The sequence below is a fragment of the Schistocerca piceifrons genome, chromosome 8 (assembly GCF_021461385.2).
Source record: "Schistocerca piceifrons isolate TAMUIC-IGC-003096 chromosome 8, iqSchPice1.1, whole genome shotgun sequence".
Lineage (NCBI taxonomy): Eukaryota > Metazoa > Arthropoda > Insecta > Orthoptera > Acrididae > Schistocerca > Schistocerca piceifrons.
Genome location: NC_060145.1, coordinates 354566582 through 354584732, shown reverse-complemented (window position 1 = coordinate 354584732; position 18151 = coordinate 354566582). Strand labels below are relative to the sequence as shown.

The following is an 18151-nucleotide window of genomic DNA, read 5'->3' as shown; positions in this document are numbered from 1 at the left end:
GCACAACAAGGAGTCCAAATTTTTCAGAAATAGATGGAAATTTCCCGATGGGGACCTATATGCAGTTACAATTATAAATGTGTCTTTATTTAATTTAAGCTCACAGGCACATGCTTCTATATTTTTCTCTACACAAAACTTTTTTGTTTCTATACTTTTTGCACAATGCTAACTTTTGACATATATGGTAACTCCTCCTTTCTCCATATTTTCTCTAATTATATGTGCAGAGAGCTTATATCCACTTACATTTACCTTATCTATACCAGTAACAATGTGATGCTCAGACAGGCATAGTATATCTATTTCATCCTCAGCTTCTAAATCTTCTAAACAAACCAGAAGCTCATCTACGTTATTCTTTAAACTCCCAATATTTTGATGAAATATACTTACATTATTTTTAATTATACTTTTATGAGAACCTTTCCTTATTCTAATATTTGCAGTACTCTCCTGTCTGAGTTTCTCATTGTGCTTAGGCCTAGTTCCTATACCAGTGGTCACATGGTGTTCAATTTATTGTTAGCTCCAATGTACTTTGAAAAAACTACGGCAGAAGAGCAGTTACATTCTGCTGCCGGTCTGTCCTTTGTTCTGGAAATAAAATGATAATAAAGAAAAAAACCGGACAAATGAGTGTAGTCCTCACGCTCTCAGGGTTCTGGAGAAACTTAATTATGTGTAGAATATACATAGTTCATCTATAGATTTTAGTGAGTGAGTTTCGAGTACCAAAATACACTATGTGATCAAAAGTATCGCGGCACCCCCAAAAACATACGTTTTTCATATTAGATGCATTGTGCTGCCACCTACTGCCAGGTACTCCTTATCAGTCACCTCAGTAGTCGTTAGACATCGTGAGAGAGGAGAATGGGGCGCTCTGCGGAACTCACGGACTTCGAATGTTGTTAGGTGATTGGGTGTCACTTGTGTCGTACGTCTGTAGGCGATATTTCCACACTCCTAAACATCCCTAGGTCCACTATTTCCGATGTGATAGTGAAGTGGAAACGTGAAGGGACACGTACAGCACAAAAGCGCACAGGCCGACCTCGTCTGTTGACTGACGGAGACCGCCGACAGTTGAAGAGGTTCGTAATGTGTAATAGGCAGACATCTATCCAGACCATCACACAGGAATTCCAAGCTGCATCAGGATCCACTGCAAGTACTATGACAGCTAGGCGGGAGGTGAGAAAACTTGGGTTTCATGGTCGAGCGGCTGCTCATAAGCCATACATCACGCCGGTAAATGCCAAATGGCGCCTCGCTTGGTGTAATGAGCGTAAACATTGTACAATTGAACAGTGGAAACACATTGTGTGGAGTGACGAATCACGGTACACAATGTGGCGATCCGATGGCATGGTGTGGGTATGGCGAATTCCCGGTGAACGTCATCTGCCAGCATGTGTAATGCCAACAGTAAAATTCGGAGTAAGTGGTGTTACGGTATGGTCGTGTTTTTCATGGAGGGGGCTTGCACCCCTTGTTGTTTTGCGTGGCACTATCACAGCACAGGCCTACATTGATGTTTTAAGCACCTTCTTGCGTCCCACTGTTGAAGAGCAATTCGGGGATGGTGATTGCATTTTCAACATGATCGAGCACCTGTTCATAATGCGCGGCCTGTGGCCGAGTGGTTACACGACAATAACATTCCTGTAGTAGACTGGCCTGCTCAAACTCCTGACCTGAATCCTATAGAACACCTCTGGGGTGTTTTGGAACGCCGACTTCGTGCCAGTCCTCACCGACCGACATCGATAGCTTTCCCTAGTGCAGCACTTCGTGACGAATGGGCTGCCATTCCTCAAGAAAACTTCCAGCACTTGACTGGACGTATGCTTGCAAGAGTGGAAGCTGTCATCAAGGCTAAGGGTGGGCCAACACCATATTGAATTCCAAAATTACTGATGGAAGGCGCAACGATCTTGTAAGTCATTTTCAGCCGGGTGTCCAGATACTTTTGATCATACAGTGTACGTGACATAAATGGCCGTATCTTTTGATTGCATTGACTTAGAAGTTTTAATTTTTTTTTTCATCAGCAAAGAATTGCCGACCTTAGTATTTGACATAAAATTCAACTTAATACCTCTACCCGTTTCTGAGAAAAGGGTATTAACAGACATACGGACAGACAGACGGATAACAAAGTTATCCTATAAAGGTTCCGTTTTGACCGATTGAGGAACGAAAGCCTAAAAGTCGAGCGCAAAGAAAGCTAGAGCAACGCTTTCAGTCAATTACAGAACAAACTTATCGACCGAAAGATAAAAAAGGAGTGATTTAAAAAAAGACAGCAAGTTAAGCCCTTTTGTGATTTGGTGTAATGGGACGACATCATCTGTCAATACGCGGGTTATCCCTACATGCCCCACACGGAAGACGGCGCTGCTTCAAGTACTTGTTAAAGATGTACGATCGATGTCACATCGGAATATCTAGGGATCTCGAGCTTACACGAAGAATGACGGGGCACCTGGTCTTAGGATACTGTTTCACAGCGAGTCAGTGTAACGGAAATACTGAAAAATTTCAAATAACTAAAACTCGAAGAGAAATCTATGACCACTCGCAAAAATTTACTTAGAAAATTACAAGAATCTGTGTTCAGGCCGGAAAGGGGGAATATTCTTGGTCACTTACACACTGCTTCTGCAGAGACTAAAATAATTGCAATAGTAGTATTCCATAGATCTCACAGAGCGTTGTATCTGCGATATGGAAAGAAAGAAGAGGCGTACATTTAGTTTAATTTAAGTATAATACAGAGAAACTACTTTACGTTACTGTATTACACTGCCAATATCAATAACAAAATAAACTCAGACATTAGTTTTAAGAGATTCTGGAAGGTGCTCTTCAGTGGAGTAGAAGGAGTCACCCAACAGAAAGTTCTGTAACTTAGCCCTAAATTCCACCACATTCTCTACATGCAGTGTAATGCGCTCTGATTGGTTGTTTTATGAACATGACTCCTTTTTGTTTTACTGTTAACCTCTTGAAATCTTTGTAGGGGTTGTTTATCGTTATGCTTCTTATTAAAATTCTTATTAAATTTAATATTTATTAAATTTCTTATTAAATTTATGAAAGGAGAAAGACTGATAATGAAAAAGATATTAATGAATTATTTTCAAGTTGTTATCAAAATATCCAGTCTTTTTAAAGAAATCTCTGCAAGGTGTTCTAGAATTAGCAGCAGATATAATTCATATAACACGCTCCTGTATTTTGAAAATACTGTCCCTGTAGTTTGAATTTCCCCAGAAATTGATTCCATAACTCATTAGTAAGTGAAAATATGCTGAATTTTAAAGTATCGTAAACATGCGTACTGTAAACATAGCTGACGTCAGGCGACTCAATAATTCTAGCCATTGCGTTTCCCATTTGAGATTGTGATCCATCTACAGTCCCAAAAACTGAACACTCCCTTCTTCCTGTATTCCATCGTTTTTGAAACGTGTTTGAGAAACCTATTTTTATAGCTTGTAGGCTTCTGTTACAAGTATTGAGCTGTATGTACTGAGTATTGTCGAAATTCAATGATCATCCATTTGCCTTGAAGCATCTGTTGATATTTTTGAATATTTAATTACCTGCCTTTTGCTGTAAGGGGACTGGCACTATTTCGTTTTATTCCTGTACTCGTATCCTTCGCAAAAAGTGTAAAATTTGCATCTTCCAAACTGAAAAATTCAAGATGATTTATACACAGTAAAAATATCAGAGGACTTAAAATCAGGCCGGCCAGGGTGGCCGAGCGGTTCTAGGCGCCACAGTCTGGAACCGCACGATCGCTACGGTCGCAGGTTCGAATCCTGCCTCGGGCATGGATGTGTGTGATGTCCTTAGGTTAGTTAGGTTTAAGTAGTTCTAAGTTCTAGGGGACTGATGACCTCAGTAGTTAAGTCCCATAGTGCTCAGAGCCATTTGAACCAACTCAAAATCAAACCTTGAGATACACTGTGTCTGATTGCTTCAATGTTTGAACACATATTATTACGTGACTGACATGGAACTGCTACACATCGCTTTCCGTCATTCAGATTTTAAAAAGTCAGGAACCTGCCGTGTCTTACTGTTTCTTAATATTTTTCTTATGTATTAGGGTACCAGAGGTCACACAATCGGAAGCCTGAATCTGGTCAAAAAATATGGTAGTTGTTTTTGATTTATTGATGCTAATGTATCGTCTGTTAAGTTAAATAGTGTCTGTTCATTTGACAGTTAAGATGGAATTAAACGGAGAACAACTCACACAGATGTATATAAGCAATTATTATTCTTTCCACGATCCACCTGTGAATGGAATGCAGAGGTATCTGATAAAATGTTACGAAAAGTGTTCTCTGTCACGTTCGAGGTAGTGATTCCTAGAGTAAAAAGTAAATGGCAGGAAGGTTCATATTTCGAATTATTTCTTTCTATGTATTCACTACTTTTTATCAATAGGCAAGGTAAAAATTACAGAACTAGAGAATAGTAATGATGGACAGGAAGGAAAGTAGTTTAATGACGGCAGTGCCACTGGGCCTAACTGAATACCTCTTACATTTATATCATTTACGGAACAGAACTGGTGTTAGTTGCAACAGCCATTTATCCAAGGTCCCTGGAGTACTAGAAAGTGTCTTGTGACAAGGAAAGTGTGGTGAGTGCTCCACTTTCTGAGAAAGACAACAGAACAATCCTGTATCACTGATGTAACTACGTACAGTATTTAAGAACACATTTTATGTTCAATCACAATTTCTAATACACTGGTAAAGCGCCGGCCGAAGTGGCCGAGCGGTTCTAGGCGCTACAGTCTGGAGCCGCGCGACCGCTACGGTCGCAGGTTCGAATCCTGCCTCGGGCATGGATGTGTGTGATGTCCTTAGGTTAGTTAGGTTTAAGTAGTTCTAAGTTCTAGGGGACTGATGACCTCAGATGTTAAGTTCCATAGTGCTCAGAGCCATTTGAGCCATTTTTGAACTGGCGAAGCCTCTGTAGGAATGAACACTGATGGTGCAAGCTGTACTTGTATGGTACTTAACTTTTCTCGGAGCAATGCATTCCCAGTCGTTCCACATGAGCACATTTCACTGACCATCTCAAAGCTTCAACTTTTCAGTAGTCCATCACCATAAACTGAGCGAGGTTGTGCCGTGATTAAGTCAATGTGGACAAGCATGCAGGAGTAGCAGGGCTTACATCATAGTCCAGCCATCCAGATTTGCCTTCCGTGTGGTTCCCACAAATTGATTAAGTTGAACACTCAGCTGATTCCATTTAAAAGAATACAGATGATATCATTTTCCATCTCTGTCCTATCTGAGTTTTTCTTTCATTTCTGCCGGCCGAAGTGGCCGTGCGGTTAAAGGCGCAGCAGTCTGGAACCGCAAGACCGCTGCGGTCGCAGGTTCGAATCCTGCCTCGGGCATGGATGTTTGTGCTGTCCTTAGGTTAGTTAGGTTTAACTAGTTCTAAGTTCTAGGGGACTAATGACCTCAGCAGTTGAGTCCCATAGTGCTCCGAGCCATTTGAACCATTTTTTCTTTCATTTCTAACGATCTTGTCATTGACGGAATATCTATATTATTACACGAGTAACACAGCTCATGGTTGATGGTTCATGTCGGCCGAGGTGGCCGAGTGGTTCTAGGCGCTACGGTCTGGAACCGTGCGACCGCTACGGTCGCAGGTTTGAATCCTGCCTCGGGCGTGGATGTGTTTGATGTCCTTAGGTTAGTTAGGTTTAAGTAGTTCTAAGTTCTAGGGGACTGATGATTTCAGAAGTTAAGTCCCATAGTGCTCAGAGCCATTTGAACCATTTTTTGATGGTTCATGGTGCAAAGATCCATTTGCAGGTTGCGTATCTATCGGCTCACAACAGCAACAAAAATCATATTTTCAATATTTTATTTAATTATCGATCAAATTTAAAAATCTAAAATGTTGTCATGATCTACTCAGTAAGAGAGATAATCTTATGTTAAAGGTTTAACACAGAAAGACAGGTATGACAGTTAGAAACTGAGTAGCCCTAAACGAGGTCTGCTCAAAAAATTCCGGAACTTTGTCCACAAAATTTTTCTACTCTTACCTTTCACTAAATGTGCATTATCTTCTCTGAAATACTCTCCTCCACAACTGATACACCGCTCCCAACGCCGTATCCGCTTCCGGAAGCAGTCTTGGTACACCTCTTGCTGAACCGTGCAAAGCGCCGTCTGCGAATTTTCTTTTATCCCGTCTGTCGTTGCAAATCTTCGTCCTTTCAACGCGGTTTTCAGCTTTGGAAACAAAAGAAGTCCACAGGGACCAGGTCTGGAGAGTACGGAGGATGAGGCAGCATAGTGATTTCGTTTTTTGTGCCGTAGTCACGCAGCAAGAGGGATGAGTGTGCGGGTCGTTATCGTGATGCATGAGTCATGAATTGTCTCGCCACGTTTCAGGCCGTTTCCTTCTCATATTTTCTCGCAGGTGTCGCAGCATGTCTTGGTAGTACCATCGATTAACAGTTTGTCCCTGTGGCTCGAATTCATGATGAAATAATCCTTCAAACTCGAAGAAAACGATCAGCATGGCTTTGACATTTGACCTGACATGACGGGCTTCTTTTTGGCCTTGGAGAACCTTTCCTGACCCATCGTAGAGATTTCCCCTTGGTCTCAACATCATAACCATAGACACACGTCTCATCGACATTCTCTTAAGAAATATCTCGTTCTCATTTGCTCGATCCAAAAGCTCTTCAAAGATTGCGAGGCGAAGATCTTTCTGCTCTTGACTCACGAGCCGTGGGGGGAACTTGGTGGCTATACGATGTATTCCAAGATACTGTGTGAGGATTCCATGACATGATCCAACTGAAATGTTACATTCTTCTGCAGTCTCTCGGACAGTCAGTCTTCAATTGGCACGCACAATTTTGCTGACGTTACTGACATGAGCGTCGTCGGTAGACGTCGAAGGGCGTCCTGAAAGAGGGTCATCTTTAACTTTCGGCCATTTTCAAACCGTGTGAACCATTCGTAATACGGAGTACGGCTTAAGCACTACCCACGGTAGGAGGAATTTCACGAAAAATTTAATGAAGACGCGTTGCTCCTCTAACTCTGCCACCTCGAAACTCGCGAACTGTGCGACACAACGTTCTACTCAAAACAGCACAGACATACAACAATGAAACTTCCATCAATTACACATTAAACACAGACCTATCCAGGAATGGCAACCGCATTTAGCTCCAACACACTATTGGCCTGAAATTACGAACGTTGCGGAATTTTTCGAACAGAACTCGTACGTCTTGGGCAGAAAACTCAAGTCGCGCAAATACCCACATTGTATTCATCCAGCATTTAAGAATGGGAGCAAATTGTGACTTGCAGCAAACTTTACACATTATTTCAAACCTTTGACAAACTTTCACTCGCCGATACTCCCCACAAAATGACGAAAGGGAAGAAAGTTAATCGTTTACTACATTTTCGCTGTTCACTTAGTAAGACTATTGTATCAGGCAAGTTATTTTAATTTATTACTTCTTTACTATCAACTCTATTCGCAACAAATTTTGCAGACAGTATCCTCGTGTATCACTGAATAAACCTGCAAAATTATGTCACTGTACGACTAACGAAAAGTTCAGGAGAATGACTTCATAAACGTTGAGATACTGAAAACTGGCTTTAGTTTGAAATGGAGCGCAAATTACCCAGACTATACGCAACCAGTGTTGATAATGACAGCACGGAACGCCTGACACAGGACGGGCCTCAGAGAGCTGCCACAGATGGCGACCAAGTCGGACGCGGACGTCCGAGGCAGCACCAGGGAACAGACAACACATTACAAGGAGCGCCAGGCGGCCGCGGACGGCAAAGAGAGCGCCCAGCGCCCTCTGGGCATAAATACTGTACAAGATCTTCCAATACAGCAGTATCAGGTAGCACCTGAAGAAGGCAACGAGTTACGTGGCCGAAATATTGTGCCAGAGCGACACAAACACCCGGCAGTAGACCCGATTATTCTACATGTCAACTATAAAAATATTTCAAATGTAAACTTCTTGAATATGTCCTCATCTATAATTGGGCTCAAATTTCTCTCAAGGCTTACCTTAATTAGAAATACAATACTACTTCAGCACATAACATGTTATAATTTACTGGTGTGTTTTCTTGACATATCATTCCCAACTTCTGCAGTTAAGCAGTATCTTATATTTAACTTGTTAACATAAAATTGGATGATATTTTTTTATATTTCTGTCCCCCTTTTTCCAGTGGAAAGTGAAATAATTTGCAATTTTATACTAGCTGCAACAATGCAACCTGTCAAGTTCTTTCTGCTCACACTAAAAGCTTTTAAAGATGTCTCGAATCTCAAATCAAACTAAACTCTTTCTTCTTTTAATATGTAGTGCTGGAGTAAGATTCGGGAATTTATTTTCTATTGCAGGGAATGTATATAGGACTTACTTTAAAAGAAACAAATCCAGTTCCATGATCACTGGATTTAAATTTAAAATATGTTGCACTTGTTAGAAAACGTTCTTGAGCTGGCCCTGGGGAATAGTGGACTTGGGTCTTTTACTAATACTGCCATACACTAACTGGTAGAAACCTCCAGAAGATTATTCTGGTCATTCAGAGACAATGAATCATCTAAAATATGTTGAGTCCACTGATAGTTCTTTGGCAATAGCAAAAGCAAAGGAAAAATCCGTTGTGCACCAATGGAACAATGAAAATATCATCAAGATGCTAACTACAGGAAAGTTCTATCAATTCTGAAAACTGCAGTTCTCTGTGGCCAAGAGGAATTACCTCTTCTCAGCAAACACAACCATGGAAATTTAATGTCTGATGACTGTCAGTTAAATGATGGAAATTTTTGTTCTCTCAAAAGGTTCCAAGCTTAAGCTGGTGATTTGGTTTTACAAAGGAATCTTCGAAGTGGTCCTAAGAATGAGATGGTACTGGTATTCAACACCAGACAATAGAAATATGTGGTGACACTTAACAGGACATGGTCTGTCAAGCTTAATATTATCCAATCTGAAATTAATCAGTGTTAACTGTATTTTTTGATTGGTCAGGGGTACAATGGAGCAGCAGCAGTGAGCACAAGCTTTCATTAGAAACAAATACCCAAGGCCTTTATATATATACTGCAGCACCCTCTCTTTACACCTAGGCTTAACTGATTTGTGTTCTCTGCAGACTATCAGGGGCTGGATAGGGACAGTATAAACCAACAGAAACTTCTTAGAGCTCAGCTAAACATAATGATGTTCTGAAACTACCTGCTAAAGATTTATTACTGGTGGCCAGATAACACTTTTGGAAATGTGTGAAACTAGGTGGCTTTATAAATATTAGGCAATTCTAGGTTTTCTGTCACAGGTCCAACTGCACTAACATTGACTAAAAAGCAAGCATGGTTAAAGCTTATTCATGATTAAGTTGTCTCTGCGTTGCAACGTTAAATACCAGTTGGCAAAATGTGTTAGGCTAACTGGCAATTTGACTGCAGTTCACTCCATGTGTTACAAAGGAAAGTGGCCACTGTACATGCAAAGAGAATGATAATCAGTGTCTGCAGTACTTATGTGCATTATCATAACTCAGGTATTGTTGCTGCACTGTGGAAAGCAAGAAAAGGACATCAAATTTCTCAAAATTTTAAACTGATATCGTTTTAGAGCTGATCAACTGCAGTTTGAAATCAGCAAAAAGATGGGTGTAGTATGAGGGAGAAACTGGAAGCATGGTCAAATATACAGGGTGACAATTATTGAACTATGTGGAAAAAAAACATAAATTAGTTACAAACTACGATGTGCACACACTTTATTCAACATGTAAATATCACTACAGATATTCAGATTTAGGTTATGTCACATTCGATACGCCTCCATCATTGGCGATGATGTGGCACAGACAAATAGCGAAATTCTGCATGACCCACTGAAGTGTCAGAGCATCGATCCTGCAATCAAGGCCCATGCCAGTGGCCTCTAGGTACCCCAGAACCAGAAAGCAGTTCCCAAAGCACTCCTCCAGGACCTCAAACACTCTCCTGGTTCATTGGGGTTAAGCATGAACCACATCTTGTCAAAATCAGGGATAATGAGTATGAAATCATCTTCCAAAACTTTCACACTCTGTTCGGTAGTCACCACACCACCGATGAATAACAGGCCGATTCTTCCATGACAGGACATTGCACAACACACAGTCACAAGTTGAGAGTGAAGAGACTTCTTGATTGTAAAATCCGCCTTGTCAGTCCTTCAAATGCGCCAGTTTTGCTTTTGACAAACCCATCCAAACGAAAGTGGGCTTTGTGGCTAAACCAAACCATACTAATTCCCATCATGCCCTGGGGCCAAGCATGCAGTTTGAACAAACCATTCAGAAGTTACGATAATTTTATTTCATATAGTTCAATAACTGCCACCCTGTAGGAACACAGTTTAATTCCATTACAAGGAAGAATTACATTTTCTTTGATTCCTAAAGTAATAAACTTCTGTTACTAAAGTGAATGAAAACACTATTTTCAAATGTGCTTAGATTTATGTTGCAAAAACAATTCAAGATACAGAGATCACAAAAATGGTAAAAACAGCTACAAAATGAATTCATTTCAGGTGTAATGAAAAGAACACCAGAAATGTTGCAAACCTGTTACAAAAACATGAAGAGAAGGCTGCGGAAGGACTTGGTGGAGGAGAAGGTAGGAGTGTACAAGGCAGTAGGGGGTGAAGGCAGTATTGAAAACATTCCACACAAGTCAAAGCTGCTATAAATATCTGGGTCCTCATTGAAGCTGCTTTATAACCCATTTGATTTAGAGGCACAATATGGTGTTGTTTGTATTTGAATGTAGATGTGCTTGAAGACAAAGCAGTTGTCAATGCCAGCAGTATCCCCAATCCACGTACAGAAATCAATTCAAGCAGCAGATAAATGTTCATCCACTAGATATTGTTATGGAAGCTCCTGAACAACCCCTCCCACAAGCAACACCATCCAGATGAAATCAGTGAAGAATGCCCCCAAACCGAAAGGATCATCATCATCATCATCATGATCTTCACCACAAAATGTGTTGCAAAAAGGAATAGAGATGCACCAGGAGCAGCTACACATGATGAGATCAAAACATCACACGTTGAGATCACAACATTGGAATGAAATGTGAATAAAAAAATTGAAAATTTTGTGCTAAAAGAAAAAAATCAAATTCTAGAAATGAAAAAAAATGCAGTTAATATGTAGCATCTTTTTATCTCACATCACTATGACTAATTTCATTATTCAATAGTTTTTCCTACATTATTATAAATAAATTTATTGACTGTGAAAATTACACTTGCAGTCAGCTTCTGCTTCAGTATTTTGTTATTTGTGCATGATAATAATAATAAAAAAATAATTATGTCTTTTATATGTATTAAGTTATAGGTACCTCAGTGAAGATGTTCATTAATTATTGTGTGATGAACTACTCATCCTGACAAGGTGTCCTCACAATACATTTTTTGACAGTGAGATATTGGTTCATTATCGTCAATGTTGGGACCTCCCTTACTTCATAACAGCCTCAGCAGCTGTGCAATTTGTGGATCTTCTGGTGTTCTTCTTTGGTCATATTTCTTGCAATATTATGCAATATAGCCATACTCACTATAATTGCCATCATTTTTTATGGACTGCACCTCATTCACATGGGTAAAATGGGATACCTCCTCTTTCACAAACCATAGTGTCTCCCCACAGTGTTCCTTGTTCTAACATGATAAATGTTGTGTTGGTGTTGTGATTCACTTTGTGGATTTGAAAGTGGTGTCAATAGGCTTGGTCTGCATATGTAGCCACTAAACCCTAGTAAGTGACCTATTGGTATTTTGCCATTTTCAAACTGTTTTGAAATATTGTAGTGTGGTTCACAGAGCAAGGCCACCTGAGCCTCCGCCACACACCATCATGTGGCTTGGCTTGCGGAGTATGGATGTAGATGTAGATGTAGATATCCGATTTCATTAAATTGTGGTAACTGATGGTTTGGCAACTAAATGAAAAGTATGGATTTCTCTCGCAGGGAAGTTCTGCATTATATCCCCCAAAAGACTGAATCCTTATGCGAGTAAAATATACTGTACCAATGACTCCACCAAACCCATCAAGTATGCAGAAATCACCTATCAAGTGGCGTAATTCTGCTCCAGAAGCAAACTTTATGTTTTGAGGAGATGTTGCTGCTATGTTCTCTGACGCATCACTGATAATTCTTTGCACTGTTCTACTGTGTACATTAGCAGTGCCACTAATAACTAAATTTAATGCACCAGCTGCACATGCCTTTATTGTCATTAGCATTCTGTTCTTGTGTGAGACAGGGTTACTCTGATAAGTGGGAAATTCCAATCTTTGGTTGATCTGACCTAATAACCTCCACACTTTTCTTCTGAAAGATGGAATCTCTCTTCAGATTTCCTGCCCCATACTCTTCAAAAGGACTTCCTCGTATCACAAGTATACCAATATGGTTGCAGTGACAGTTTATATGGTCAAGAAATAACAAATGGCTCAAATGGCCCTGAGCACTATGGGACTTAACATCTGAGGTCATCAGTCCCCTAGAACTTAGAACTACTTAAACCTAACTAACCTAAGGACAACACACACACCCATGCCCGAGGCAGGATTCGAACCTGCGACCATAACGGTCACATGGTTCCAGACTGTAGTGCCTAGAACTGCTCAGCCACCCCGGCCGGCCAAGAAATAACATTTCGTCATCTTATATGCTGTCTAAAATGTCAAAATGCACAACTATCTTAATATGATACATGTTTACTTTATTTTAACAGCCATCAATTCAAGATAAATGAGCCTTCGACCTTGGTCAACTTCAGCCACAATCAGCTCCCATGTTTAACTTTATCAGAGGTTGGTGCAGTTGAATTTTGTACTGACCATGGATAACTTTTAATGAATGTTTACACAGTCGGCACACAGTGCAATCTCTGCAGCACTTAGAATCATGTGCTGACAAAGAAACTGTTCAAAAAAATTTTGCAGTGGATCTTGAGCATACCAGTTGTCACATGGAGCCACTTATAGCTGGTTCATTGTTTTTCCTGTACGACTGGAAGTAATCTTCTCTTCAAACATTTCTCTTTCCAGAATGCTTCATGGTGTTTACTGTGATCTTGTTGCTCCATTAAAATACATTAATCAGCCAGAACATTATGTACACTGACCTACTATCAATATAAACCCATCTACATAATAGTAGTGTCATCTTGCAAGAAATCAGACTCATGCACAGTGCTTGTAGTGTTGGTGAGTGTGCTGTTCGTGTGTAGAATGAGGAAGGTGCACAATCTATCTGAGTTTGTCTGAGGGCAGATTGTGGTGGCCCAGATGCTTGGCTTGAGCATTTTAGAAAGTGCACAACTTACTGGTTGTTCAAGGAATGCTGTAATCAGTGTCTTCAACTCATGCCGAAACTAAGTTGAAACAATGTCCAAATGTCATGGAGTTGGGTGGCCACCCTTCATTACTGATATCAGATGTCATACACTGGGCAGATTGGTAAAAATGGACAGGTGGGTAACTGTGCAGAACTAACATCAGACTTCAAGCTGAGCAGAGTACAAGTGTGTCAACTGAAATGGGCACATGACCATCGGCACTGCATGTTGATACAGTGGCAGAGCATTGCATGGTATGATGAATCCCAATACCTTCTTCATCATGACTGTGGGAGGGCGTGAATTTGTTGTTTTCCAGGGAAACAGATGCTTGACACCTGTACTGTGGGACAGAGACAAGATGGCGGCTGCTCCATCATGCCCTTGGGAACATTCACTTGGGCATATGTGGGTTGAGTAGAGTTTGTGCAAGATTCTATGATGTCCAAGGAGCATCGTACACTGATTGCAGACCATGTACACCCTTTCATGACGATCAAATTTCCCGATGGCAGTGGCATTTTTCAGCAAGGTAATGTGCCTGTCACAAGGCCAGGAGTGTTACAGAGTGATTTGAGGAACACAGTGGCGAGTTCCAATTGATGTGCTGGCCTCCCAACTTGCCAGATCTGAACTCAGTCTAACACATCTGGGACATGATTGAACATGCCGGCAGAGCTCGTCAGCCACCTTCCCCAGAATTTATGGAAATTAGGTAACCTGTATGTGCAGATATGGTGCCAACTCCCTCCAATTATCTACCAAGGCCTCATTGCTTTCATATCATGACACATTACTGCTGTTATCCGTGCCAAAAGTGGACATACCTGCTATTATGTAGGTGGTCATAATGTTCTGACTGATTAGTGTATGATGTCAATGTGTCCAGTGTCTTAGAATAAGAGGTATGGGACAGTGACAGAGAATCCAAAAATTTATTTTTAGTCTACATCTTCATGACTGCATTGCAATTTACAATTAAGTGCTGGGCAAATGATTCATTGTACAATCTCCGGACTATTCCTCTACTGTTCTACTCTCCACACATGGGAAAAACAAACACTTAAATTTTTCCGTGTTAGCTCCAATTTCTCTTACTTTTATTGTGATTATCATTCTTCACTACATGGATGGATGCCATCAAAATATTTTCATATTTGGAGGAAAAAATTGGTGATTGAAATTTCGTGAAAAAATGAAGCCGTAATGAAAAACACCTTTGTTTTAATGATTGCCTGCACAATTCAAGTATCATATCCGTGACACTCTCTTCCCTATTTTGAAGTAATACAAAATGAGCTGCCCTTCTCTGAACATTTTATATATCCTCTGTCAATCCTATCTATTACATATCCCATGTCATGCAGCAGTATTCCAGAAGAGGACAAACAACTACAGTATAGGCAGTCTCTTTAGTAGACCTCTTGCATTTTCCAAGTTTTCTGATAATAAAACATGCTCTCTGGTTTGTTTTCCCCACAACATTATCTAGGCCTCAAAAGAAGAAGCCGAAATAACAATCACAGTACCAAGGTCTGAGCCTACAATGAAATATGGAAACAATATTCCTGCTAGCAGTCATGAGGATACTTACAGAAGAAACATAGCCTTACCTCTGTTACATCACACAAGAAACTAGCTCTGTGACAGGTTTGTGGTATATCAATATTAAATCAAATCTCTTCAGAGCATAATTCTGAGGAAAAGTGGAAATTTCAGTACTTAAGATGAACTGGAGACTGTCAAAAATCAATCGATGTCACTAGAACCTTCATCTGCAGCTGGATAATTTTTGTTTGGCAACAAAGATGCATGAACAAAGAACAAGAGCAAAAAATGATTTGACAGCATAAGACATATGCAGTTAAATTTTTTCCCTGATATTATAACTTTGCTCCAAATTCTAGTCACCATCCCAGTTTCAACAGCAATACCAGTAAGGCAATTTTAAACTTTAAACATTTAAAAAACCTATGTAATAAGTAACAAAATCACTCAAAATAGACTGAATGGACTTGTTCTTCTGTGCATTGTGCCATTCCAGTTGGTCCAGAGGTAGTAATGAATCACTTTTCCAAATTGTCACAACACATAACAACCTGCTAATGTGGAGTGCTAACAGCTGTCATATGTTAGGCAGTTTCTGTTATATTGACAGTTATTTGAGCTGCAATTGAATAGTAAAAATTGTGTCATAAAATAGAGACAGAACCCCATGACCTCTGAAACAAAATTCTGAATACAAATTAAATGGAGATACTTGTCAAACATGAGATTACAGTGTTGACAAATTGCCCTTCCTATTCAAAATACTATGTACTCACTCCCCTCTACAAATCCTAGAAGTATGTAATAGGAATATCCAAACACCCTATATAAAGTAATGAATACAAGTTCTTTACTGTGAAATATTAATATCACTGCTGTTCTGACAATTCATTCTTCAAATCAATTAGGTTTTCCATTATCAAAGTGTATTTGCAGGTATGTGCATTGCTCTGAATAATTTTTTTATTTTTCCTTCTACAATCCATATGTCTTCTTCTGAATTTCTTCATTCGCTTGGCACAGAAGAGTTACACAGAATTTGACAGTTATTGTTTCAGTCTTTGTGATGTAATCAACAACAAGAATCTTATTTGCACCTCAGAAAACAGCAGGCATAAGCTTCCTGGCATAGCAAATCGACTTTCATACAAGGCCGGCAACTTCCATCCACTATTTTGATTACTATTTTGCTTCCGGTATCAGGTCATCCACAATAATAAGTCAATGCACAAAATTAGTTGGATGATTTTTAAAATAGCCTTAATATTGTTGAGAAATAATTTCACACACTGGTTTTCCATCAATATCTGGTATGTGTGACACCTACTTTACTCATAATTTTCTAATTTTTAATACTTAATGTAAAATGTACAATATTCTCTCTTTACATATATGCTAAATTTCATACAACTTGATCATCAATTACCATTTTGAGCACTTTTTCATATTTTCATTTGTGGTTGCAAGTATGAGACATCAATAATGTCAATCATATTCAGGAGAAGTGTGGCATGTTTGAATTCAGCACACAATTTTTAAACTCTTTGACAATAGAGGATCAGATTCCTTGAAACATGCCCAACATCATAAGTTTCAAAAGCCATATAAACAGTTACAGAATGTATGTAGAAACAAAATTATTCAACAGATCAAGATTACACTTGGCACATGCTATTCTGCAGTGTGTATCAACATGAAAAAAATTTTTGGTGCCAGTAGTGCTAATTTGAAAAATATTCTGCTTGCCCTTGTATGGGCACTAATGCAGATTGTTTTCTCAGTAGTCTCACTGGATTCTGTCTTCCCCCACCCACCAACTACCATCTTCCTTATATCTCCATATCTGCCACATTCCTCCCCAAAATGTTCTGTGTTCCAGTGTGCAACATGTAACTTCACCTGCCTGTGCCAGGGTAAGTTTTCTCTGTTGCTATGTTCCTGCCCTGAATAATTATGGTTTCCATCAAAAAGGTGCCATTTTGCTAAACCAAAACAATGTAGCTTTTAACCAACAACCTTTACCTCTCCACCACTTGTGTGTCTGAAAAAGTGGAGACAATAACTAAAGCTGGGTACCTGATAGGAGTCATTATTGCCAGGAACAATTTTGCCCACATGTTTAGGATGATATTGAAGTACTCTTAGTCGTTTTGTATGTATTATTTTTTCATAATTTTATGTCTTTATACTTGTACAGAAACCCTTCAAACAACAAGATGTACTCATTTTCTCTGTTTTTGTTGTTGCAATTTAATTTTTTATTCTGTTTGTTCCAGCACACCTGGCACATAATTGACATTTGTGAAGCAACAGCAAGAGACACAGCCAATACACAAAAGGTGACAATATGAGATGTACAAACATAGAAATAAAGTTACAAATATAGGAATAAAAGAAGAATTTTACTGACAATTGCCTTGGTCCAATAAAAATTTTAAAATATAGCAGCTTCTGGTTCTTCATTCATGCAACCTACTACTTGTTTCTCTCCTTTAATCATTATGTCTTATTCTTAGTTTAGCATTAATTACTGGTAATAAACAAAATTTTCATTAAAATCCTGTAGTGAATGATGTATTACTGCATCCAAAGACTACAGAAATTTGTTCAACTGCCAATGTCACAAGTGTGAAGTCTGGAGCAGCATGAAATCTGTGGTGCTGAACTCCATCCTGCATAAATCATTGCATTTCCAAAGGAGTTTAGTAAAGTACTCAAGCAAATCTTTGACAGAGGATGATATCAGGCACATTGTTGAGAATGCTCTTTATACTAGTGTGAAGATCGTATCACTCTTTGATCAGTACAATAAGCCCTGGATGAAGTGTTATATTGAAATTGTTAATGTAGAGCTTGGGAAATTGCTCAGGGGAGATAGGTGTCCAAACATGAGATCACATGGTCACATCATACATAACATGGTTAGCATCTGAATGCTTCTGGCATAAGGCTGCAGCCTGGCTAATTGCCAGAAGCATCCAAACCTAACAAAGCATAATGCATCCTATACCAGTGATTCTCAGCATGTTCCTTTTTCTTTTACTTTTTCTTCTTCTTCTGCTTTTTAAAAAAAGAGGATAAATTCATCTGCAAGACAGCACTGTAGGA

General features: G+C 39.5%; 1 protein-coding gene across 1 annotated transcript in view; it reads left to right on the top strand.

Moving 5' to 3' along the window:
* LOC124711674 overlaps positions 1–17487 on the top strand; it is a 29709-nt gene extending 12222 nt beyond the window's left edge. Inside the window, exon 2 of the mRNA XM_047241869.1 lies at positions 17320–17487. The gene's annotated coding sequence lies outside the window, so the exon portion shown is untranslated. The remainder of the gene's footprint in view (positions 1–17319) is intronic.
* The last annotated feature ends 664 nt before the right edge of the window (positions 17488–18151 follow it).